This window comes from Carettochelys insculpta, chromosome 15, assembly GCF_033958435.1.
Source record: "Carettochelys insculpta isolate YL-2023 chromosome 15, ASM3395843v1, whole genome shotgun sequence".
Taxonomy (NCBI): Eukaryota; Metazoa; Chordata; order Testudines; family Carettochelyidae; genus Carettochelys; species Carettochelys insculpta.
The window spans coordinates 3,876,664-3,900,741 of NC_134151.1; the positions used below are offsets into that span (position 1 = coordinate 3,876,664).

General features: G+C 49.6%; 1 protein-coding gene across 1 annotated transcript in view; it reads left to right on the forward strand.

Annotated features, from left to right (window-relative positions):
• SIL1 (SIL1 nucleotide exchange factor) overlaps positions 1 to 24,078 on the forward strand; it is a 251,629-nt gene that overhangs the window by 48,592 nt on the left and 178,959 nt on the right. Inside the window, exon 2 of the mRNA XM_075009664.1 lies at positions 16,893 to 16,994. The gene's annotated coding sequence lies outside the window, so the exon portion shown is untranslated. The remainder of the gene's footprint in view (positions 1 to 16,892; positions 16,995 to 24,078) is intronic.

Genomic DNA, 24,078 nt, shown 5'->3' on the forward strand with positions numbered 1-24,078 from the left:
ACATTCTCTTACTCCCAAAGAACTAGATCAGATTCAGTATGCAATTCGAAGTCTGCACTTCAAAATTTGCATGGCTGCCTTTATGCTAATGAGGCACTGAATATGCACATTAGTGTCTTATTAGCCTGCTTCGAATTGCCTCATTACTATGCCACCTCCAATGGGAGGTGGCATGTGTAGAAGCAGCCTAACAAAATTCCACAAGCAGAGTTTAGCTTGCCAAAGAGCATGACTGCCAGAAGTTCCTTTGGGTCTTTGCAGCTGCTATAAGTTGTGTGGGGCAGGTCTTCCAGGTACGTAGTTGATGGACAGCAGTATCAAACCTTTCCATAGGTTCCTGCTCACATTCATTTGGAGTTATGGGGTAAATTGTGGTCTCTGTTGTATGAACAGGAGTAATGTGCCAGGCTGTATCCCACTGACACTGAGACTGTTTTTTTTTATGTTTAATTGACCAGGAGCAGAAAGGAATTTCTATTTCCTCCCAGAACAGCCACCTTAATTCTGATTCTAGCTAAACACTGGCTCATCAGTCATTTCAGAAATACACTGCACCTGAAACCCTTCTTAGAGTTACAATCATCTTTGTCCATACAGGTGGAACCTCTCTAATCTGCTACTCTCCTGTCCCACAACATGTATAAGCCAGCATGGTTTTAGTTAGCTGGATGACCATTTATCTTGGGTGTGGCCAAGATTCCTGTGATCACATGAAGTTTACAGCAACCAGTCCTGCCTCTCAGAGTTCTGTGATGTTATTTAGCTGTAATTTACCTCTAAATGTCTTCTAAGAGCCCAGGAAGCAGTGGAAGTGTTGGTAATGCTGCTAGACAATATTGTCCTCCTGTGGTCCAGCAAATTCTCTTGTTTGGCAGCAGTCAGGTCGCAAGGATGCTGGATTAGAGAGTTCAACGTGTATTAATCACACCTACTGATTGACTTCAAACACAAGTTTATTTTCTACATAATTTTACTGTACATTAGACACAGCATGTACATGTTGCCTCTAAAATTCCATGTACAACATTAAACCCAAAAAAGCATCAGAGGGTCTTTCGCAATATTAACAAAAAATCTGTCCATAAATTTATTAACAAATGATTGGTCCATCTGTGTCATCTGCACTCTCATTGAAAAGTACCTTCCTATATGCTGATTTCAGTGAGTCTACTTGCATAGTAAGATACACTTCGCTGTGAGTAAAGGTGGCAGAATTGGGCTTAATATTACCTACTTCAGTCTCCCTTTCATGAGAATATTTAGATACTGAAATCAAGATTAGATAAATCGATTTGACAATAAAAGCTAGCCTTGGATCAGAGTAAAGGGTGTTGTGATGAGATAGGCATTTCTTAGATTTAAGAATATTATCTACTAAGTAGCACTTTTTGTAAGTAGACCTCAAAGGCCATTACAATCTGTAAGTGTAGCTGTCCTGTGAGTTTGAGAAGTATTATTATTCCCATTGCACAGCTAGTAAAGATGTGATGGGGAACTACCTCATCACCTAGTAACCTCAGCAGTCCTCTTTAATGATGTGCTGGTTTGGGAGTTAAACTGAAGGGACACCAGGAACGTGGTACCAGCTGTAGAATCTGATTTGCGGGAGATAGGAGCAAGCCACAGAATTTAGAACAGGCTGATCACAGAGCATGCGGGGGAGACATGGCTGTGCGTCTTGGTTGGCATGAGAAGATAGGGCAGCAAATGAGCTGAACCGAGTCGGACTCCACTGCACACGCCTGTCAGCCCTTTGCAGAAGTGAGCATCTGTCAAGTGTTCCTACTGGTGCAAGTCTTGGTGCTGTCAGCACCTCCCTTCACCTTCCCCATTGCCTGTTCTGAACCAGCTCTGGCAGGGCACGGCAAAGAGAAGGAGATGGAAGTTGGCTTGAAGGGCAACAGCTGTCAAATATCTTCTGAGAGATGGAAGCGTCCCCCCAGACTCAGTAGTCAGGTAGAGAAAACATTTCTGTCTATAGGAGAGTCTTTCCCACAAACATCCGGCTCTGCTCTGGTCCCTGCTCATTTCTCTCTGTGTGTGACAGGAAAGTGCTGATTTCCCTTCCCTGCAGTGCTGCAGGGGTGTGTGCGCAGCTTGTTGTTGGGTGTTACCAAAAGCCAAAGCACACGTGCTCAAATGGGGTCATTAGCCTGCTGCCTGATCGTGCTGGTTTACTGCACCTCGGCTTTAGAGCAGTAGCTTATGCTGCTGCTAGCTGGAGTTGGACCTGAAGCCAAATCCCAAACCCAAGCCTTACCTCATGTCCCATCACAGTGGATGTCAGCCTAGCCCCTCTCTGGTTGATGCCTTGTGACAGACCAGGCTGGTGTAACAAGGAGTCTCTCACTGGACAGAGTGAAACCCTTGGGAAGTATTTCTTAGGTTAACAGAACAAAATGGGGCCCTGCCCCTTTAAGGTCAACCATCCATGAGTATCACTAGACTTGTTCAGCCTTAGGACTTGTCTAGCTGGACACTATACCATCAGAATTATGCTGGCCTGGCCAAATTGTACAGTCATGCCAGTATAATCCTGTTTGGCTACTTTATTCTGAAATTTTGGCTCAGTTTAATTTAAAATTTGACTCAGTTTCCTAAGTGTCACACTACTAAACCAAAAGAAACCATTTATATATACCAGAACAAGAGCATCCACACAGAGAGTTCTAGCAGTACAACTATAGCCGTGTAAATTCATGCTTTGCCTTCTGCTGGCATAACTTTGCATATAGGGAAGTCTGTAGTCCCAAGTGACTAACAGAGCAGAGGTGAGCAATAAAAGTGGCAGCCCCATCAGGATCAGTATCACCCAGCATAACTGGAACACAGTGTGATCTTGCAGGGAGGTTGGGACCGTATTCCCAAAGAAATTGTACCATTACTGGAGCTGTGGTCTAAAATATAGTTTAGTCCCATCTCCACTGAAAGAAGCAGTGCACCCCAATGGAGAAGAGGGTGGTGTGATAGGAACTGGGAGGGTGATTACTTAAATTTCTCTCTCCCTCTACCAGGCTGTACCTTTGTGTGGCGCTCTGGGATAAAGTTTGTGTTAAAGTTTCTCTGCAAGGTCATGTTGTAGCTCACTGTGTCCTCTTAGAGGGGCCAGGTCTGTCAGTGCCCCACCAGGAAGTATCAGCTCAGTTCAAACACCCGTCCTGGACCCTCTCCAGCAGCTGACTCACCTCCGTGTGACTCAGTCCACTTTACACCTTGTTACCAAAGCTATTTTTGTCACAATAGAAAGAGTGTTTGGGCACAATCCTGCTTCCACTGACATCACTAGCAAAACACCCCTTAACATCAAATGAAAGCAGGATCAGGCCCCTTATTCCTCAATGACAGCAGAGTGTTGTGTGACCTTACGGTCTCCTCCATAGTGGTTTGGCACCAGCAGGCAAAGTCACTGCAAGAATGACAATGACACAGCCCAGAGATAACAAAACTTGTCGTTCCTGTGGAGTGAAGGACCAGCAGCGCAAGGCTGGTCATTCCAGCAGATGCGAGGCAGGTGCTTTCCATTTGTAGCGCATGTTTTAAGTCCCATAATGTTAACTCCAGACCTCTTGGAGAATCAGTCCTGACCAGAGCCACTCAAAGAGAATCCTGTGCTGCACTGACATTCCAGGCCAAATTCAGCTTGTCAGTTTCTACAGTGCTTTGCCAATTTCCCCATTTCCGACTGCTTTTGATCACACTGGAGTAAGTAGTTTCTGTGCTCTCCCCCTGCCAGGTGTAGTTCATTGGATTTACTGTTGTGTCCTCATGGGTCTTTGGCTCCGTCCATGATGATAACCAGAGGGTTGCTTGCATGTGTGTTTAATGATGTGGGCCCAATGATCACCGCAGACCCTGCAAGGTTCCCCAAAGATCACAGACCAGATAAGGATAGAAGACACCTGGCCAGGTTTACTGCTGAGCAAAGTACAATAACAGTTGTCAGGTAGACTCTCCTGATCCACTGTGCATATGTACCCGACGCAATGGGAAATGGGGAAAATGAGAAACTCAGTGGGAAATTTTCGCTGCACCCTGGGCCAGACAAAGACTGTCCCCCAAAGACACCACTCACATACAGATACAAACAAATCACACCTCACTGCTGATGCCTCAGGTTACCACCCTCCAATGCTACTTAGATACTGCCCATCACCCTGTATCTCGTGAGTGGATTAGATCATCTCTTATCCACCATGCTGTCATTTTAGATCCTTTCCTGAACCTGGGTCTGTATCTGTGGTACCAAGGTCTTTTTTGATCAGCTGGTGTTACTTTGTGATTTCAACTATGGCCAGTACAAATTATTGTTCTGCACCTTGGTTGATTACCAGTTAGTGTTTTGTACTCCCAGCCCTGTTTGCACCAAGTTCTGTTACCAAGCGCTTGCCTCTTGCTCACAGCCATGTTTTGTTCATTGTTGATAGGCATTAGGCCTCAAACCAGGCTTGCACTGTATGGGCTCAGACCTCCAGCTTACTACACCGGGGTCTTTCCTCCTTCTCAGGTAACGCGGACACTTGCGTTCCAGAATTAGGCAGGCTCTGATATGGCACTCCTTCAGCCTTCCCAGAGCAATAGATCCCACTCGGCACTGTCGCACGTGAATCTGTTCAGGCCTAGGATTTGCCAACAGGTGGCTCATGGCATGATTCCATGAACCGGTCTGCCCAGGAGCAGTTTCAATGCCTGGGCGATCCTGCCTGAAATGTCTGTCCACGTCTTCGGCAGACCCCGTCCCTCAGAGCAATCGGGAATTCACTTTGAGGCCCCCACTAAACGCCAGTCAGGGTGTTGCCTCATTCCCCTTGAGCAAAGGCCTGCCTGTCTAAATCTCAGTACCTGTTGTGGCTGTGGAGCTACTAGCTGGGAGCCTCCTGACTTCCCTGCCCAGTATTTCCACCGCTTTCTGCAGGTTTTAATCGTATTGTTGACTCCCCTCCACTCACTGCTGCATCCCTGAGCTCTGTTGCTGGACCTTCTGTGCTCTTTCTGGTGCCTCTCCAGCTGCTGGTGCTACCCTAGGTCACATCTAGAGTGATGGATTCTGCAGTTCTATCCCTGGGTAGCTCCTTGGCCTGCATTAGCAATGAAGCGTCTCACGTCAACATGTCTTGTCCTGCTGTCCCGCCTGGGTAGGCTGTTGCTGTTAGCTGCCTGAGTTGGTTCCCATTGCTTCCGAGTGTCTCTCTGGCTTGGTGTTTCTGGTCTGCAAATGCAGCCAGAGGTGGGTGACCATATTTCCCTGTGCTCAGCGCCAGATTAACCTTTTGTGTGCTGGCACCAAGCATGTTTCTACCAGAAGGGGCAGGGCCAAGGGCGGAAGGGGCGGGACCTAGGGCACTCAGCCCTTAGTGCTACTGAGACCGTAGCCCTGCCCCAGCCCTCCTCCCCACCCAGTCTGTGTGGATCAGTGCTGCTGTGGCCTTTTAAAAGGACCCCAGTGCAGCTGCTCCCTTTGCCCCTCCCATCAGTGGGCCCAGCTATCGGCCCCTTCCAAGTGTGGGCCTGGTGTGGCAGTGCTATAGCATGCCCGGAATGGGCCAGAGGCATTTTTCATTTTGATCACCCTTCCCACCTGACTGTACGTACTATCATACGCAGCCTCCCCAGCCCCCAGTTTATTCATAAAACCCTACAGCCCCGAGGGGTTACCAGTCTGCCCAGTGAGCAGAAATGTCCTAGTGATCAGGGAAACTCCCCACAAATACATTGTGCACCAGGGCCCAGAGAACCTGACTACAGGGGCTTCAGCAAACCTAGCCAGAGACGTGGCTCAGTAACGAAGGGGGCTTGGGATGGAACAGCCCTGTCATCCCTGGGCTGCTGTGCAGAGGGGCAGAGAGACTTCCCTGTCCCAGGGCAGTGTGGGACTTTGGCACATGCCAGGCTTGGCTCCTCGTGGCCAGGGCCCCGGGCCAGAAGGTCTTGGATTTTCCTGGGGCACCAGCTGAGCAGGAGACAGGAGGGAAGGAAGGAGTCTGCCTGCCAGGCTCTTAGTGAGCTGAGTGTTGCAACCAGGGCTGGTTCTTCACATGGCACTGGGAACCGGTTGCGGCCCAGTGGATATGGAGGACCAGCAGGATGGGGGGTGACGCAGGGAAAAGCAGGGAGAGGAGAGTGGCAGGGAAGCAAGTAAAGGGCTGATGGGTGGGCAGCACAGGCAACATAACAGGCCACTGCCTGGCACCTGCCTGCACTCACTAGCCACTGCAACTCACAGTGGACAGCCAGTGCCAGGGGGGCAGGGGAGCCAGCACACGGCAGGGGCTGTGCTGATGGATCAGCTGGGGTGGGGTGGGGCAACCAGCCATGCATGCAGGCTATTCACTCCACTATCTGCTCTGCACACCCCCTCCCATCCTCAGCCCCTGGACAACACCTCCCGCCCTCCAACGGAAGGTGAGAGAGTGGCTGGTGAGGCGGGATCTGGGAGCACCAGTATTGACACAGGGGAAGACAGAAAACATGGGACAATATGCTTGTTTTTAAGAAAAAGTGGGAACACCTGCAGGAGAACTTAAAGACAGGACATCTGGTCACACGAAGCCACAGTCCAGTTTGCCTGTGAAGGGGGCTCAAACTGCAGCTCCAATGCCTCTGTCAAGGGCTTTTGCAATTCCTATGTGCATTTGGGAAGTGGGGGTGGCACGCAGGCACATAAGCTGCCGTGTCCTCCCTTGTCAAGCAACGTAATAAAAACCACTTTCTCTCCTTCAGATTCGGATTCATCCGTGCAGCCTGATCAAATGTCCTCTCCAGGTGCTCCAAACGTTACAGGTCCCTGTACATGCTCAAGCGTAACAATGAGGCATTTGGGCCTGCACCTTCTCTTTCCTGAGGCTACACTCTGCATGTCACTTTCTTCATGGCAGTCATCTGATCTTTCCCCTCCTTCAGCTGATCCATGTTGGTCCCACCAACTGCCGTCGGCGTTGCCTGACCTGGTCACAGTCACTTGGTTAATGAAGCTTCCCTTGAAAAAAGCTCTTTTGCTGCACAGAGTCCAATGGCTCGGTAATTGGTACATACAAGAAATTACAGCTTCTTTCCTAGAGCCAGCCCTTCCTCAGAGCCCCCGCAGCATAAGCCCCTACTAAGAGAGTGTCTCTGCCACCAACCCAGAAGGAAACTCAGCTTTTCTCTACACATCTGATGGTGGAATAAAGGAACTATGAACCAGGTTGTGATCTCCTGACACAAATGGACTGATGAAGGCCTTCAAGATTAGGCATGATATTCCTTTATATCCACAACTGAGATGTCTGTGTCTTCTCTCTGTCTCTGAGGGCCTTGCCCTGAGGTGCACACAGGCAGCTCCCATAGTACCACTTGATCAGTCTTTGGGGATTTTATCACAAGTCTCATGAAACTGAGTGTTTTATTCAAGGCCACAATGATGTTATGAAGAGCAGGACTTTAACAGGGTTACAAAAAGAATTAGATAAATTCATGGAGGTTGTGTCTGTCAATGACTAGTAGCTGGGACAGGTGGGAATGGCGTCCCTAGCCTCTGTTTGTCAGAGGCTGGAAATGCATACAGGAGAGGGATCACTTGACAATGATCAGTTCTGTTAATTTCCTCTGGGGCATTTGGCATTGGCCATTGTCAGAAGACCAGATACTGGGCTGGATGGACTTTTGGTCTGACCCCGTCTGGCTGTTCTAATTCTGACATCAGGTGAGAGTGTGAGCATCTCTGCTTTAATTAAAAAACAAAACAAAAAAGCAAGTGTGTTTTTGGCCCTTTGTGGTGGCAGGGAGAAGTCTGAAAATGAGATACATCAGGAGGTGCAAAAGAGACTAGTAAAAGAATCCCAAACTTATTTTTAAAACCTCCTGATTTTGAGGAGAGGGGGCAGACTCGTGGTTTCTGAATGCTTGGGGCCAGTGATGCAGACTGATGCCTTCATTCCTGTGGGTACAATTAATTGCTCCCTCCCCAAACAAGTGAAAGCCCAAATGCTAACAGTCAGCTGTCCAGCTCCCTGACATCCCACCATTCAATGCCTGTTGCATGCACACTACAATGCACAGGGAGGAGGAAAATGTGAGCCAGCTCTTTGTGAGTGCCAATTAGACTGGGCTATTGCTCAGCTCAGACTCATGCTTATTGGCTCCAATGGGAGCTGAGGAGGGCAAGTTGAGGCCTTGAAGTAAAATATTTAAACAAATGTAACAAATTATATTAAATGGCAATTCATCTCACGCTTTTTTTGTCTCTAGGGCAAAGTGGCTGTTTGCTCCGTGCTATGCTACAGGTCTTACGGATCACTGACCCGACATCCATTAGGACTTTGGGCAAGTGGCAATTCCCCAGAAGTAGTTTAAAATCACGGCAACTAAACTCTGATGTATTAGTGCTGCCTCCCTCAAACGCAGCCTGTGATCCATCAATTACCTAGCTGGTTAGTCCCTTCCTTCATCCTTTTACAATCGAAATGGCACATTTTATAGTCACCATTAAGTGATGTGATCAACATCGCTTACTACTAAAAGAGAACCAAGACTTGATTTAAAATTAAGTGCTGCGTTTTGCCATATTCTTAATATGTAGCCAACCGAATAATTACAGTGACATAAAAACTAATCACACAGCCCCACAATTAGGCTCTCCCTCCTAGCACTGTCATTGTCCTTAAGTACATCAAGGAAAGATTACTTCCATCTCCAAATTGCCACCGCATGCCCATCTTCTTCAATACCTTGAGATAAAAAGCTGTCGGTTCACATCAAGTGGCTGTTGTAAAAGAGCTTGATAACAACAGACAATAAAATGTACACAGAGGAGCAGTTCTTGTTCTTCATGTGTGGGCGATTTGCAGGCACTGGTATTTCCTAGGCTCTTGTGCGTGCATCCCCGGAGAGGAGGTCTGTCTGTAGTCAGGACAGGTAGGTGGGTGGGGCTCTACTGCCTGTTAGACCAAGGTTAGAGGGTGGGACTTTCAAAGTGCCCAGCATTGTTGTAACTGGCCTACCTCTGCTTCCACTGAAGTCAGGAGAAAAAATGCCCATTGCCTTCAGTCGAGCCAATACACTGCTTTGAATTCCCACTCCAGAGTCGGAATCTCTCGTTAATGCCTCTTCCCTCCCAGCCCTTTCTCTAAAGCACCCCTTGTCAGAGGTGTGGGAACTAGACCGGCAGGGGTGCTGCAGACCCCCCTGCCCCTGGGTTCCCGGCCTCCTGCCCAGGGCCCAGCTGCCTCCCCACACACTGTAGGCTCTGCTGCTGGCCTGCACCCAGGGACTAGCTGCTGCTCTGCCCTAGGCCCTGCCTGTTACCGCCCTTGCTCCACCCCCACCCTGCCTCCTCCCCACTTTCTCTCCACCTCTTCTCTGGCCCTGCTCCTGCCCTCCATTCCTCCTCTTTCCCAAACCGAAGCAGCCTGGGGAATGAGTGGGGCCAGTGCTGACAGCAGGGGGTCTGCTCCCCCCTTGCACTCACGGGCAGCAGCAAGGGGAAGAAGGGAAGCAAGACAGCCCCACTGCTTTGGTCCACCAGCCGTTGCGTCTGGCTCCTGTCCCCTCCCTCAGATCTGCACAGCCAGGAGAACAAAGTGTCAGAGACATCTTGCTCCACTTCTTCCCCCCGCCTCTGCTGGTGAGTGCAGGAGGGGACCCCCCCCACACTGCTGGCTTAGCACCTGGGCTCCCAACTACTGCTGGCTCAGGGTCTGGGTTCCTGGATCCTGGTCAGCTCTGTGGGGCAGGGTCTAAGGATCAACATAAGCCTTGACATTAAGGGGCATGTGTCCCACTGAAGGGAATGGTGTTCAGTTACCCCATGGCGCTAGCTTCGCCTGTTCAGTAAAGGGCTGTGTGCACACTGCAGCAGAGACAAGGAACACTAGCCATATGCTCAGTGAGAGAAAGGCAGGCAGACAGAAACCAGCCCTCTGGCCTCAAGAAAAGCCTCCTAGGGTGTGGGAGACATCTTCACCTAATAACTTATTTTGTTAGTTTTAAAGTGCTACATGACTGCTGGTTTGTTCTATTAGAACACAGACGAACATGGCTACCTCTCTGTTACTATCCAGGCCGAGGAGCCTGGCTCTGCAGAATCCCTGGAGGTCAGTCCTGCTTTCGGAGGTTTTCAGCTGGCTGTCTGAGAAGCACAGCTTCTTCTGGGCCCTTGGGGTGTCATTCCAGCTCCTCCAGTTTTCTGCAGTCACAGTGTCTGCATGTCACTGCAGAGGTCCAGGGGAAAGCATTCAATCAGTTACTCCGAAAGGCAGATCCCTTCATTGCTTGGATCAGAGACAGGAGTATGCTCTTATCTCAGGGGCAGGAAATTAGATAGATGGTCTCTCCTCTCCAGCCATGTGCCTCTGTGGAGTGGAGATGTGGGAGGGGAGCGCTGCGTGTATAGCACCCAGTGCGTTGTGGTGACAAGGAAGTTTCACCTTTCATAGCTGAGCAGTGCTTATTGGATGTTAATATTGTTTACTAAAAAGCTTCCCCTGCACCTGGCAGCCTCTGAAGGGGAAAATTCTGCTCTCAGATGTGCACCACAAAGCAGCTGACTTGGCCATTCTGTTCCCCCAGGATATTCTGGGCATGCCAGCAGAGCAAAACATCAAGAGGTAAATCATTCTCTGTGCCTCAGAAGAGAATTCCAGCTTTTCTCCTGCCCAAGGAGGGATTGGCTCCTGGCAGCTGGAGATGGAGAAGACCCACAGGTTGGGCCTCTCTCATCTGGAACACTCTCATCCGGCAACATCTGTGGTCCGGTTCACTGGATGTCCATTTATCATGGGTGTGGCCAAGTTTCCCGTGGGCCCATAAAGTTTGTTCCCAGCCACTTGTCCTGGCTCTCAGTGTTCTGTGCTGTTATTTAGCTGTAATTGATCACTAAATGTCTTCTAAGAGCCCAGTGAGCAGTGGGAGTGTTGATAATGCTGCTAGACAATATTGATCTCCTGTGGTCTGGCAAATTCTCTCGTCCGGCACTGGTCAGGTCCCAAGGGTGCTGGGTTGTTCAACCAGCCATCTCCCTCATAAAGAGAGTATAATACCTCACCAAAAACTATATTCCCTATTAATCTACTCGCGTGCCAGAATTTAGCTTAAAGGAATTTGATGAAGGCAGACTGGCTTCAGGGCTTTGCTTTCAGGGAATGATTTCTGAAGGATGAAGGTTTTTATAGCCTTTTTTTTTTAAATACAAGATTAACTGATTAAAGCCAAATGACTGGGGGTTATTTTAAAAGCTGATGGTTTTGAGATCCTTGTTTTGGTAACATATGTTTGTTCATTGACAAATTATCCTGTGTGGGAGTTACCGAGCTATACACCCCCACCCTGCTACTCAGTGCCCTGGGCTTCAGCAGGATTTCACAAGATGCAGAAGAACTCTAGAAAATCACAGTTGGTGGCTATCTGCCTCGTTAGACACCAAACCCCATTAGAACTTTTCTGCACCCCACCAGCGCTACCTATCTGACTTGGAGCACATGTGTCTCACTCCAGTAAATGACCAGGTTAACCTGCAAACACTTGTCACTGGTGGCTGGCCCCTGAGCATGAATCATGTCCAGGGAGCCATGAGCCAGAAGAGGGGTTCCCAGTTTGGCCAGTGAAGAGAGTGGGACCAGCCGTGGGCTAGAAAGATCAGGGAGAGACCCAGTGAGGGGAAGGGGCAGAGCTGTTCATTTATTTGGTCTTTTTTCTTTCTTCTTTGTGTCCCAGGAGATCAGGGCCAACTGATTCACTCAGGGCAGGTGGGAGCTGCTGCAGACCAAGGTACTGGAGCAGGTAGTTCTGGAAGGAAGCAAAAGAGGTGCTTCCTGGGGAAGGCTGAAGTCCAGGGCGCAGCGCTGGGGCTTTCCTGCTGAACTGACACCTGGGGAGCTGGGAGTGAAGAGAGGGCCAGGGGAGTGAGGGATGCTCTTCTGCCCAAGCTGATCTCCAGCCCAGAAGCTGTGGGGTTCCCATTGGGAGCTGGAAGGGCTGGGGTGGCGGTCCTGGCAGAGGGGCAGATAAGGACTGAGTCTGGGTGTGGTGGAAGATGCTGGAATGTAGCACATGTCACATTAAGGGCTGGAAAGGGGTGAAGGCTGTGAGCGCCAGAGGGAGGTGCCTGATGTCTCTCAGAGCTAGAGGGGAAAGCCAGGGGTTAGAGATGGCTGTGCCAGAGAGCTGAGGCATGGGGAGGAGTTCCGTGCCAGGGCAATGCCTCAGAGCTGGGGGGCGGGGCAGGGTGCCAGGGCAGTCCTGGAAAGCCAGAGTATGGGGCAGTGCCAGAGGAGAGGAGTGTGAAGAGGGGTGCCAGGGCAGTGCCAGAGAGCTGAGGATGGGAAGGAATGCCAAGGCTATGCCAGAGAGCCATGGAGGGCCGCCGGGGCTGTATGGGCCAGATTGTGGCATTTGGACTAACGTGCACAGCGCTTTTGTCTGGGCAACCGAAACCCTGAAGGAAATTTGAGCAATTTCTGGTGATTCAGAAGGAGGTGAAGTGAGGCAGGAGCACTTGTGCTGCATCCTGCTTCTGGGGGCGCTGCAGGTAGGCCTGCGACACGCGCCCCATTAGAACTCTGTCACCCGGCCCCTTGAGAGGGGCTTAAAGCCGGTTAGCCCAGGAGCACAGATTTTGATGGGACACTCACAACAACACCTTCGCCATCTCGGCACATGCGCCCCAGATACTTTTGCTCAGCACTGATGTTCATCTGGCGGTTCGCAGCGGTTTGTGAGCGCACACTCAAGGGTCACTGCAGCAGGATGGGGGCACTTGCTCCAGGACAAGTGCCTCGTGGAGCACTGTGACCAGCCTCTCAGGGACAAACAGTGTCTGGGCACTAGTGACCTGAATGGGCTTTGAAATGGAGCTATGAGCTATTGTCATTCCCAAGAGCCATCTCACTCCCTCCTGCCAGTACAAGTTATGGATATACCCCTGGGGTTTCACTAGAGACCTCACAACACTGGCTGCTCTGTGCTGTAACAGCCAGGCCCCTTATTCAGCTGCCATATGGATTTAGCAGCTGAACTTCAGGGCCCCACTGCTGAAAATCTCAGCTGGTATCTTTTGGGCTGATTCAGCAAGAAAGCTGCCAGATCAGGAAAGTTCTGCCTGCCCTTTCTGAGTGAGCGTGTCATTGATCCCCATGAGAAATGGGGAGCCACATACTCCGTTGGCATTGCCTGAGTACTTTCTAACTTAACAGGCACAGTCTGCAACCCTGATTAATTCACATTTCCCCTTGGAAGACTCTAGGGTAGCAATCAAAGAGGGGTTGCAATCAGAAAAGTGACTGTGACAAAGACGTGGGCTGTTCCAAGCAGAAATTGCTGCTGCTGCTGCTGCAAACTCCACCGGCATTCAGAATAACCAGCTCTGTTGTGCCTCTGTTGCCGTTGCCGGTAATAAAAACTCTCCCATTGGACAGCCAGTTGGGGAGTTGTGCAGCAGAAGAGAATCCAAAGCTGAGCTGGTTCTGTAGGACCAATGGGAACTCAACTTGTTTGTGTCAGTGGAATAAGCAGATCGGACTCCCAGACACAATAGGGAGCAGAAATGTGTGGTCAGAGTCACATGTTTGACTAGAAAAGCCCTGACGTAGCTATGTAACAACATGCAGAGTGTGGTTACCGCTGCTGAGTTGTTAATTCTGCTAGCTGCTGTTCTTGGAGCTCCCGTGTTAGCTGCTTGTCCAGAGTGTGGCATATTGTTTCTGCAGACCTCCATGTTATTCATAAAGGCCACAGCGTGGCTCGGTGGCAAGGACATTCAACCAGGTTTATTGTCAGCAAAGTGTGGTATTAACACCCTGTCTAATGGACCCCAAGGACACTAACACAGGTACACCTTTGACCAGATAAAGGTTCAGTCAACGTAACAGGATGCTGTCCCCTAGGGCGATACAAAGATGGGACACGTGACTCACTGCTGTTATGCTACCTGCTGACGGTTCTGGGAATTAGCTCCTGCTGATGTGCTTTCAGTGAGTGGCGTCTTGCCCGCCATTACTCTTTCATCCACGTTTCTTCCTGGGCTGCAGCATTATCTCCTGGACGCAGACCTCCAGCTGTGCCCCACTCAGTTCTTTCCCCACTGCTGGGGGACCTGACAGTCCTCAGTCCAGCCACTTACCTCGGTGGCAAACTGCAGTCCCTGCATTGGCCATTGCTGTCAGTGGCAAGTGGGGGTAAAGAGGGAGGAGGTACCCAGGACCACCCACTACTCAGGTCCCAGCCCAGGGAACCTATAGCTGGCAGCCAGGCAATATGTCACCCTCAAACCTCGCCATCTGTTTCTCTGGGGCACTTGCCCCATCGCCCCAGCACCTCTTTGGCTTTTGTGTTAGGGCCTCAGGCTGTCAGCTGTCAGGCTGGAGCTCTCCGGACCTTGCCTAGCACTGCTCTGTCTGTGATGCTGTGTGTCTCAAAACAGCTGGTCCGGCTCCCTTGAACTCCAGGGAGAGACTGCCTCTGTCCTGCTCACCAGTCCTTATATGAGCCAACCTGGCCCTGTTTAGCTGCTCTAATACGTGTTCTCCCTACTGGCTGGCTCAATAAGTCCTCTTCTAATTGGCTGGGTTCTGTACGGCCTCCCCACCGTTGCTTTAACCCTTCTTCTGCCTGGCTGATGCAGCCACCCTGCCACACTCCTATTATACATTGACCCAAACAAGTTAATGCGTCACACTCCAAATGAGGTTGGTTATCACCCATATGTCTTGTACCAGCTGCTTCAAACAAAGGATCCTCACCATTGAAGAGTTGGTGTCTTCCTATATCATCTCTTGGGAATTTGTGTACGCAGTACTTGAGAATTCTGTCTGTTTTTGTACCATCCTCCCCAGTCAGGAATGTGCATACTTGGTTAGCCACCAGCTGATATGTTATTACGCTGCCAAGGCCTACTGTGGCTCATTCTCTTAGTCATGCCTCTGGCTCCAGAAAGGCCTATAATACATGTCTATGCTTTGCAAGCAGAGGGGAGTATAATCTGGTGAGTCTGAATCTGGACTTCACTGCATCCATGGGGTAACAAATGCAGGGTTTGGGTTCTGTAAGTTGGACAGGGCCAGTCCCAAATGTTGGATTTGGTTATCCACAGGACATCCATTACTGTAGCATCTTCCTTAATGGTCAGAGGATGGTTCACTCCAAACTACCTTTGTTTTGATGGGCTCTTATAATGCATAATGCTATGAAAATAGTCACAGAGAGGTAGCTGTGTAAGCCGGTATCTTCGCAAAACAAACAAGCAGTCATGTAGCAAAACAAGCAGTCAAGTAGCACTTTTAAGACTATCAGAATAATTTATGAGGTGATGAGCTTTCATGGGACAGACCCACTTCTTCAGATTTGAAAATTCTGATAAGTGGGTCTGTTCAATGAAAGCTCATCACCTAATACATTATTTTGTTAAGCTTTAAAGTGCTATAAGACTGCTTTTTTGATATGAAAATATTTCCAGTAAAATTCAGTAAATAGAAAAGCATGAGGCAGAGCTTATACAAACAAGCTCCTCGCCTCCTGCTTACGTTACCACAACACCTGCTCCCTGAATTTTGTTTTTAATCTCCCATCTGTGGAAGGCCAATTAGCTTTCCTGGCCAAGAGTCTCTCCTGTCTAGGGATAAAGCATGACATTTTCTGTGCTGAACTAGACCAGGGTATTTTAAAGACTAACAAAATGATTTATTCGGTGATGAGCTTTCACAGGACAGAGAAAGCTCATCACCTAATAAATCATTTTGTTAGTCTTTAAAGTGCTACATTTCTGCTGTTTTGTTTTGGTAGAGTACAGACTAACACGGCTACCTCTCTGTTATTAGACCAGGGTATGGCTGGAAATCCCATTGCCTCAATCTGAGGAGGATTGGGCCAGTTGTTAGACAGAGTGAATGTAAGAACGGCCATATTGGGTCAGACCAAATGTCCATCTAGCCCAGCACAGTATCCTGTCTTCTCACAGTGGCCAATGACAGGCCCCCAGAAGGAATGAAAAGGACAGGTAATCATCCAGTGACGCATACCTATTTGCCCATTCCCAGCTTCTGACAAACAGAAATGAGGGACACCATTCCTACCCATCCTGGCTAATAGCCATTAATGGACCAAACCTCTATGTATTTATTTAGTTCTTTTTTGAACTCTGTTAAAGTCCTGGCTTTCACAACATCCTCTAGCTAGGAGTTCCACAGGTTGACTGTGTGTAATGTGAAGAAATACTTCCTTTGACTAGTCTAAAACCTATTGCCTATTAATTTCATTTGGTGGCTCCTAGTTCTTATGTTGTTATGCGGCTGAAGAGGAAGGGAGTGAGAAATAACCACATGTAAATATTCTGCTCGAATCAAAGCTGATGGAACCTGTGGCTAACTAATGCATTCTAAGAGAAAATCAACAGAGAGCTAGCCAAGCAAAACTCTGATTTTCCATTGCTATGGGGTCTGCAGGCATTTCTGAGCATCCGCTGGCCGTCATGGCCTTTTCCAGCCCAGATGTGCCCAGAGGCACATCTGGGCTAGCATATGCTTGGTGAAGGATGGGGTGGGTGTCTCCTATTAGCAAGGCACATCTGAACTAACCCCGGCCCATTGAGCTAAACTGGAAACGGCTGGGGGCTATGCTAATGTATGTTGACTCACTGATAGTTATGTCACCTGCCATGGTGCTGTGATTTGGTAAAGGCCAGGCATGCTTTGTCCCACCTGTAGCATGCACCCAGTGGTGTACGAGCCAGCTGTGTCATTTCACGCTAGCGGAGGCTGCCTTAGTCTGGAAGAACTCAGCTTCATTGTGTCATCTGAGTGACACAGACAAGAGGGCGGAATCTGGGCTGTGATGTTGACAGGTGCTTTGCCTCAAACCTAGAAGCCAGTGTGAAGAGGGATGTTTTCAGGATCTTTTCAAAATATTGATTGAAATTATTTCCTCTGCAGAGCCGTGAATCCCAACAGCAGCTGTGTGTGCTGGTGCACCAGAGCCTGGCAGCTGAATGGACTGGACACTGAAGAGAAGCTGCTGACCCTTGTGCCTGTGCAGTGAGTGTAGCCTGAGCCAAAGATTCCCATATAGTACTCTGAGGGTTGACAAGTCCTTGTCCCAGGATCAGGCCCAGTCAGTGAGGCTGAGAGCTACGGCTGGGCTGGGGGCAACGTGGAGGGGGCCTGATTCCCCACCCCCAGAAGGAGCACAGCTAGTTGCGGAGAGGGCAGGGCTTAGGTCAGTCAGCCCCAGGCCTCCTCCCTCAGAGCTGTGTGTGGAGCAGCGCAGAGGGGGCCAGAGCTCCAGCCATCACCACTGCCAAGGCGCCACGTATCTTTGAAATACTGAGCCCTTGGGACAAGTGCCCCCCACTCCCATTGGCTGGCCTGGGCCTAGTTAACTGGACCCTACCCGCAGTTGGTGGGTCTGGGCCCAGGTAGGTAATTATTACAGTTATTCTACGGTTGGGAGCCTGGATGTCCACAGGTGCAGTACTCGCACGGTAGGAACTCTTTTATGTTTAGAATGAAATAATTTATTTACACACTTAGTAAAGTTACGCACACTGACTCAGTGAGGCAGATAGAGTTAAAACAGAGGGTACATTGACTCATCCATGCTCACACCATTCCTTGCAGAACAACCTGGATGTTAGCCATTATTTTCCTCATTACTATCATCTTCCTTGTCTTCTCCTGTGGCCATCATTCTGGCACCTCTCAAGGTCTAAGTCTCTATGGCTGTGTCTACACGTGCCCCAAACTTCGAAATGGCCATGCAAATGGCCATTTCGAAGTTTACTAATGAAGCGCTGAAATGCATATTCAGCGCTTCATTAGCATGCGGGCGGCAGTGGCGCTTCGAAATTGACGAGCCTTGCCGCCGCGCGGCGCGTCCAGACGGGGCTCCTTTTCGAAAGCACGCCACCTACTTCGAAGTCCCCTTATTCCCGTGAGCTCATGGGAATAAGGGGACTTCGAAGAAGGTGGCGTCCTTTCGAAAAGGAGCCCCGTCTGAACGCGCCGCGCGGCAGCAAGGCTCTTCAATTTCGAAGCGCCGCTGCTGCCCGCATGCTAATGAAGCGCAGAATATGCATTTCAGCGCTTCATTAGTAAACTTCGAAATGGCCATTTGCATGGCCATTTCGAAGTTTGGGGCACGTGTAGACGTAGCCTATCTGTGCTGCCCTGGGAGATCAGGGATCAGAGGGCCTTATCACTGGTGTCTGTGGAGGCCTGACTACAAGCCCATGGGCATGGGCCATGGGCTCTGCTTAATTTCCTGGTGCAGCACATCCAAATCCAAATGTGGAAAGGCAGAAGTTAAGGAAGAAGATTTTCAGAGCTGACTAATGCTTTTGGGTGTGTGACTTGAGGCACCTGAGAGGGCCTAGCTTTGCAGAAACAGCTGAGTGTCTTGCACTCGGCACCCAAAGATTAAGGCATCCCAAATCACTAGTTGCCTTTGAAAAGGTCAGAGTTCATAATGCATCATGAATGTGCTGCTGTGCAGCCTGGATAGTCCAGGAAAAACACCTGACAACACATGCTGAAGGCTGCACATTTCAGAGGAAAAATGGGAACTGAATGGTACATGTGTGCAAAGAGGCTGAGCTAACATTCCTAGAGGAATATCAGACAGGTAGCCAAGTTAGTTTTAGGACTTATTTAGTTCTAGAGGAAGTTTAACTTTTTTGCATTTTTGCCCCCTTCCTCTGCAATCTTAACAGCATCACTGCATTCAGCTCTATGAGAGCATTTTTATTGCTCTTTCCTTGTTCAATAGTTATTTGCTGTCTTAGAGCCACACTGTGACAGTCTGACTGAAAGCAGGTAGCTGAGAGGCACTCAACCTGCAGGTAAACACTCCCCAATGTGAATAAAGATTTGCAAAGTGGCCCTTAGTCTTAATTGCTCTCCTTCTGTCTCCCATTTTCCCCTGCTCTGCTCTTCTCACTTCCTTTCTTCCATTTTTTCTTGGCTGGATACCAGTAGCAGCCTGACGAATGGTGGATGGATGAATGGCATTGCATGGTTCTTTGTAGCTTTCCTTTTGGGCATCTGTTCTGCCTCCCCTCCGTACCTCTCCCTTCCAAGTAGCCTTTCCCATAACCACTGGCACTGCTTTCCCTTAACAGACCCCAAGTGCACTTGTGCTCTTTAGTCATCCAGATCCTTTTGAATTATGACCCTATGCTCCAAAGAAGTTGCAACCCCTCCCAGCTTGGTATCATCTGCAAACTTAATAAGTGTACTTTCTATGTCAATATCTAAATCGTTAATGAAGATATTGAACAGAACCGGTCCTAAAACAGACCCCTGCGGAACCCCACTAGTTATACTTTTCCAGCTGCTTTGGGCAGATGGGGCTCGTCAGCCTGGGAAGGCTGCCCACCTAGGAGAAGGAAACTCTGATTTAAAACCTCCACTGCCTTGCGGCGATAGCTAGTCATGGGAAAGGCTTCGGGAGTAAACCCCGAGGAAAAATCCGGAGATGGAGCCCCTAAGGCAGTTTGAGGTTGTGCTCAATCTCACTCTGGCAGCTCCTGCGACGACATTGGTGCCAAGCTGTACTGGCTTTTGCCTTTCCCTTGGATTACATCAGTGTGCGTGGAAAGGGGGAACCTGCTGCTGGGCATCAGCTGGTTCTTCAAACTTACTTGCCCAGGTCTGTGCCCTGGAGAGGACACTCCGGCGTCGCTTTCTGAGCGGTGACACAACACAGGAAGCAGCAGTTACCGGTATTAAGCCACTGCACTCGACTGGCGTAGAGTGAGGCGCCGGGGTTGCTTCCAACGGTGGGAGAGATCTTTGGATCTCATTGGGCAGCTCCCACCCACCTCAAGCTGGGCAGCCCCCAGCCAAGTAGGTGCTGCCTCGCTACGGTCCACTTGCTCCACTGGGTGTGTGGGGCTTAGGGAATCAGCGACAGGTGGATTGTTAACCTTACACCAGGCAAAACAAACAAGCAACAAAATAATCCAGCCTTCAGGCTGGGCACATGGAATGTAAGGACCATGACTCCAGGCCTTACAGAAGACCTACAGAGCATTAGTAACCCCCGGAAGACAGCAATCATTAACAACGAGCTGAGAAGACTGCAGATGGACATCGTGGCCCTCCAGGAAACAAGGCTATTGTCCTCTGGATGTCTCAGGGAGAAGGACTTTTCCTTTTTCTGGCACAGGAAGCCTCCAGAAGAGACCAGGGAACACGGTGTTGGCTTCACAATCAGAAACAGCCTAGTTGGCTCAGTCATACCACTGAATGTGGGAACTGAGAGAATGCTGAAAATCCAGCTTCAAACACCAGTGGGCACGGTCAACATCTTCAGCATCTATGCGCCCACTTTAACTTCTGCCCAGGAAGTTAAGGACAAGTTCTATGGTGAACTTAGCATTGCCATCAGTGAGGTACCTTCCCACGGCCTCTATTCATCCTTGGCGACTTCAACGCCAGAGTTGGCAGCGACCACCACCGGCCATCCTGTCTGGGACAGTTTGGAACAGGGAAGATGAATGAAAACAGACAGCGCCTCCTTGAACTCTGCTCCCAACATGACCTCTGTGTAACCAATACCTTCTTCAACGTCAAACCCCAGCACAAAATTTCATGGCGACACCCAAGATCGAAACATTGGCACCAGCTTGACCTCGTCCTCACCAAACGCAGCCGTTTAGGTAATGTCAGAGTGACACGTAGCTACCGCAGCACAGACTGTGACACTGACCACTTGCTCGTGTGTAGTAAGGTGCACATCCAGCCGCGAAGATTCTTTCGCTCCAAAAAGGAAGGGAGGCCGCGCATTGACACTGGCAAGACTCGTGACCCTTCAAAAGTATGCGAGTTTGTCCAAGCACTTGAAGAGGCCTTGCCCCACCTGGATGACACTGATATCAGCAAGAGGTGGGAACAGCTATGGGACACTATGTATAATACTGCGATATCTACCTTTGGGAAGAAGACAGTCAAGTCTGCAGATTGGTTTGAAGCCCACACTGAAGTGCTGATGCCCCGATTGAGAAGAAGAGACAGGCACTGGCTGCATACAGGTCCTCTCCCAGTGAGGTGAACCTGCAGGCGCTCCGGTCTGCTCGGAGTCAAGTGCAGCAGGTTGCTTGGCAGTGTGCCAGCGATTACTGGCTCCAACTCTGCTCCAAGATTCAGCAGGCCGCGGACACTGGTAACATGCGAGGAATGTACGATGGGATCAAGCAGGCCATCGGTCCATCACAAAGAAAGACCGCCCCACTTAAGTCGGCCACAGGCGAGGTCTTGAAGGACAGAACCAAGCAGATGGAACGCTGGGTGGAACACTACTCACAGTTGTATGCCAGAGAGACCGTAGTTACAGAGAGAGCCCTGAATGCCATCGAGCCTCTGCCCACCATGACTGAACTCGATGCTGAGCCCACCTTGGAGGAACTCAGCAACGTGCTAAAAGCACTTTCTTCTGGAAAAGCCCTAGGGAAAGACGGTATTCCCCCAGAAATCCTCAAATGCGCCAACGGTACCCTAGTTTCAGAGCTGCATGTAATACTTTGCCAGTGCTGGAGAGAAGGCAGCGTACTGCAAGATATGAGGGATGCTAACATCGTTACTGTCTACAAGAACAAGGGTGACAAAAGCGATTGTAACAACTATTGCAGCATCTCTCTTCTCAGTACTGTGGGGAAGCTATTTGCACATGTTGTTCTGAAGAGGCTCAATGTTCTTGCAGAGAGAGTGTAGCCTGACTCTCAGTGTGGGTTCAGAGCTGAAAGATCCACCATAGACATGGTTTTCTCTGTTAGGCAACTACAAGAAAAGTGCAGGGAGCAGAACAAACCTCCGTATATCGCCTTCATTGACCTGACCAAGGCATTTGACTCTTCAGCAGAAAAGTTCTGTTCGCGATTCTGGCTAAGATCGGCTGTCCCCCCAGCTCTGCTCAGCATTATTAGGGCCTTCCATGAAGGCATGAAGGGGACCGTCATACACGACGGATCCACATCCGAACCCTTTGAGATTCTCAGCGGAGTGAAGCAGGGGTGTGTGCTGGCTCCAACACTGTTCGGCATCTTCTTTGCAGTTTTGCTCAAATATACCTTTGGAACTGCTACAGAGGGCATCTCTCTCCGCACGAGAATGGACGGCAATGTCTTCAAACTGTCGAGGCTTAGAGCGAAGACCAGGGTGCTTACGAAGCGTCTAAGGGAGTTCCTTTTTGCTGACGATGCAGCTATTGCTGCTCACACTCAGCAGGAACTGCAGTCACTCATAACTCATTTTGCGGATGCATGTATGGAATTTGGCCTCACAATGAGCTTAAAGAAGACCCAGGTGATGGGCCAAAACGTGGGTAATGAGCCATCTATCAACGTGCTAGACTACGAACTGGAAGTCGTCCATGAGTTTGTGTACCTGGGCTCGATGATCTTGGACAACTTGTCACTTGATAGCGAGATCACCAAGCGCATTGGAAAAGCCACCACAACGTTCTCCAGGCTGACAAAGAGAGTATGGGCTAACAATAAGCTCACTGTACACACCAAGGTGCAGGTCTACACAGCCTGTGTTTTGAGCACACTGCTGTACGCCAGTGAAACATGGACTTTGTGCTCAAAGCAAGAGCAGCGGCTCAACACATTCCACATGCGCTGCCTTAGGCGCATACTTGGTATCTCATGGCAGGACAAGGTCCCCCGTAGCGCAGTGCTTGAGAGGGCAGGCACCTCCTCCATGTTCACCCTTCTCAAACAGAGGCGTATGCGCTGGCTGGGCCATGTCTCACGCATGACGGATGGCCGAATACCGAAGGACCTCCTCTTCGGCGAACTCGCATCTGGAAAGAGGCCGAAAGGGCGACCTAAATTGCGCTACAAGGACACGTGCAAGCATGACCTCAGTGCTCTCTCTATCAGTGCAAACACCTGGCATTCGCTCGCCTCAGACAGGCATGCCTGGAAACAGGGAGTGAAGGAAGCTCTGGCTGTGTATGAAACTACCTTGGTGAAGGAAGCGGAAGACAGGAGAGCCCTCAGGAAGATCCGTGCCCGTGATACCAGAGCGACATCTGCCTACTGCTGCTCACAGTGCGGAAAGGACTGCCACTCCAGGATTGGATTGCACAGCCACAGAAGACGCTGCTCGAATCAGTCCAACTGGGGTGCAAAGCCATGATCCCTCGGGATCGAAGGATGCCTACTACTACTACTACTACTATGCTGAAATCAGGGAGGGGTTTGCCAGAGGAAGTGCTGCAGGACTGGACCTTCTGTGTGTATCCTGGACTGGAGAAGAAGGGTTCTGTAAATGTGTCATGGTGGAGTCCTGTACCCACTAGGCCACACGGTACTGTGACTCCACAGCAGAGCTCTATCTGGGTATAGCAAGATCTTAGCATCAGAAAATTCTAAACTTAGGAAAGGTCAAAGCGCTGGCTCCTCACGGACCCTTATTATTACTGTTAGGAATCGAAGATCAAGCCCTATGTTATTGGAAAGTCCACTTCACTGACATTTATTGTAATCCCATATTTGACCTCTGACCTCAATTATATAATAATTTGTGCAGTCTTAATAACACACTGCTTGACTGGATGCCAAATATGTGAAGTAGCAATACTTAGGCAGAAAAGAGTAAGTTACCAATAGGTTTTTAGCTGTAACTTTGAGTTGCCTGTTACTGTGGACTGCATATCTGGCAAGAAAGAAAAGGTTTATATCTATTGCCCTGAGATGTAACTTTCTCCCCTCTTTTTCAGTGTGGCCCAAGGGATACTAGGTGCAAATATTGCAAGTTAACACTCTTGTATTCATCTGAAACATCTCAGCCTCCTTTAGGAGGTGTGAGAAATAAAAGGGAATAGTCTGAGGAACAAGTAGCTGAAAGTGAGAAAGATCCTTTGAGTGATGTTCCCAGAAGATGATGCACCAATGTGTAAGTTACACCCCTGTCCCAGGGGTATGTGGTTTTTTTTTATTATTATTATAACTGGCCCTTCATAAGTACTACATCAGCAGAGGCTAGTGATGCATAGGAAGCTGCCTAGGTCACATGCCACTTTCCTGGTCAGTACCAACCTCTTCTTGGGTAGTGCTTGTTCTCTGTGCTCCCCTGTCAGTAGGAAGGCCATAACTCTCCTCCTCCCAGATTCCTT